The sequence below is a fragment of the Choloepus didactylus genome, chromosome 2, assembly GCF_015220235.1.
Source record: "Choloepus didactylus isolate mChoDid1 chromosome 2, mChoDid1.pri, whole genome shotgun sequence".
Lineage (NCBI taxonomy): Eukaryota > Metazoa > Chordata > Mammalia > Pilosa > Megalonychidae > Choloepus > Choloepus didactylus.
The window spans coordinates 239,376,863-239,379,228 of record NC_051308.1 but is presented as its reverse complement, the minus strand read 5'-3'; the positions used below and the strand labels follow the sequence as shown (position 1 = coordinate 239,379,228).

Genomic DNA, 2,366 nt, shown 5'->3' with positions numbered 1-2,366 from the left:
GCTGGCATAGGGGCATTCTGAAGAATTTAAGTTTCTGACAAATAAACTTAGTGAGTGAAACTTTTATAGAGTATGGTATTCCTATTAATTATAGTCCCTTGTATGCAATGTATAGATTTTTCCCAGGTACCCTTCTGTTGTCAACTCTCTGTGCCAGTGTCATACCTTAGAAGTATATCATGCAAGCACCTGTCTATATTTGTGGTGCTGATCTGTGGGAAACATGCCTGTAAACAACCCCATTGATTCCTGTTTACCTTCAGTACAGCTCTGATACTTATAATCCTAGTAACAAACACACCTTACTGAACATATTAGACTATCATTCCCCCTCACTAGCTACTGTCTAAAAAATATGGAATGTTTCATGAATTTGCATGTCATCCTTAAGTAGGGGCCATGCTAATCTTCTCTGTATTGTTCCAATTTTAGTATATGTGCTGCCGAAGTGAGCACTGGGCTGGCTTTTAACAATGGGGTTCGTTAGCTTACAAACTTACAGTTCTGAGACCGTGAAGATGTCCAGATCAAGGCATCAATAGGTGATACTTTCTCCCGGAAGACTGGCTACCAGAGATCCTCAGCTCCTCTGCCACATGGCCAGGCACATGGCGATGTCCGCTGGTCTCTCCCTTCTCTCCCAGGTTTCGTTGCTTCCAGCTTCTAACTTCAGTGGCTTCCTCTCTGTTTCTGTGATTTTCCTCTGTTTTCTGTGTGTGGTCTCTCAGCTTCTCTGGCTTTCTCTTTGAGCTTCTCTGGTGTTTTTCTGTATCTTCCCTCTGTCTTTTATCCTTTTATAAAGGTCTCCAGTAAGAGGATTAAGACCCACCCTGAATGAAGTGAGTCACATCTCAAGTTAAGATCCTACTCACCAAAAGATCCAATTACAATGGGTCCACACCCAGAGGAATGGATTAGCTTTAAGAACATGACTTTTCTTGGGTACACACAGCCTCCAACCATCACAATCACAACTAGCTTTCAAAAAATTAGATGAAGATCTTTTATTCAATGAACAAATAAAAAAAATTTATTGAGAACATTCTATGCAAAACTATTCCAGGTGCTGGAAGACAAGCAAAAATGCTGTCCTCATGGAATTTAAGGGAGGAGACAGACCATAAACAAGAAAAATAAGTACAATATATAGTATGGTGGATGGTGATAAATGCTAAGGAGAAAAATAAAACAGAGAAAAGGAAGAAGCATGCTGGGAAGGTGGATGAGTTTCAAGTTTCTTTAGGGTGGGCAGGCAGGACCCAACTGAGAAGATGACAGTTGATCTTTCCCCTTTTTTGATTTTTGGAATATCTTGTAGATGATAGGGATCATTTAGGCTTTGAAAGCTTGATAGAAAATTTCTTGTAAAGCAATCTGAGCCTGGGGCTTTTTGTTGTGGGATAGTTCCAGTCAGTGGAAAGATCTAAGGACCATTTCGTTTTCCATAATGGTTATTATAGATGAATAGTTGGGCATAATAGTCCCTTCATTATATTATGCCCAGTTATTTTCCTTTTTTTCATTATGAATTGTATTTATTTCCATCTTTTCTCCTTTTCCTTATTATTCATGAATGATGTTTCTCTAGGTCATTAGTTTTTTTTTAAGGACCCAGCTATTTATTTCATATTGAAGCATCACATGCCTACAGAAAAGCGTGCATATGCTAAATGTACAGCTCAGTGATTTTGCATGGACATAACCAGGTAATCAGCACCCAGATCCAGAAGGAATATTCCTGGCATCCCAGAAGCCCCCTCCTGCTCATTTCCAGTTACCATCCCCTCAAGACCTCAAGATTTCCCTCTATCCTGACAAAAACCAACTTTTGATTTGGTTAATTTTATTTATTATAGTCTTTGTTCTCTGTATAGTCAATTTCTGTTTTTAACCTTATTCCTTCATTTTTGTTCTTTGGGCTTACTCTTGCTCTTTATCTTAGTTCTTGAGTTGAATACTTACCTCATTTGTTTTGTCCTGTTTTATGATAAGTATTTTAGACTTATATAAATTTTCCTCTAAGTGCTGCTTTAGCTGTATTCTACCAATTTAGACATATAGGTTTACATTATTATTCATGTCTATGTCTTTCATAATCCCCCTTAGCATTTCACTTTTAAGTACTATTCAGTGCTATTTTAAAAATTTCATTATGCACATGTATAATTGTACATTTATTCATTTAAAATTGATTTCTAATTTGAATGCATTGTGCTCTGAGAATAATTGTCAGAATGATGTTGATTCTTTGGAATCTTTCAAGCCTTCCCTGTGGCCTCATACATGATTTAGTTTTGTTAACTGTTCCGTGTCTCCAAACTGAGGTGTATTCTCTGTTTATCAGGTGTAAATGTCTACATGTATTT

General features: G+C 37.3%; 1 non-coding gene across 1 annotated transcript; it reads right to left on the bottom strand.

Moving 5' to 3' along the window:
* Positions 1–349: 349 nt before the first annotated feature.
* On the bottom strand, positions 350–456 carry LOC119528421. The gene has a single exon (XR_005215719.1). It is a non-coding gene; the product is annotated as a U6 spliceosomal RNA (small nuclear RNA).
* Positions 457–2,366: the final 1,910 nt, after the last annotated feature.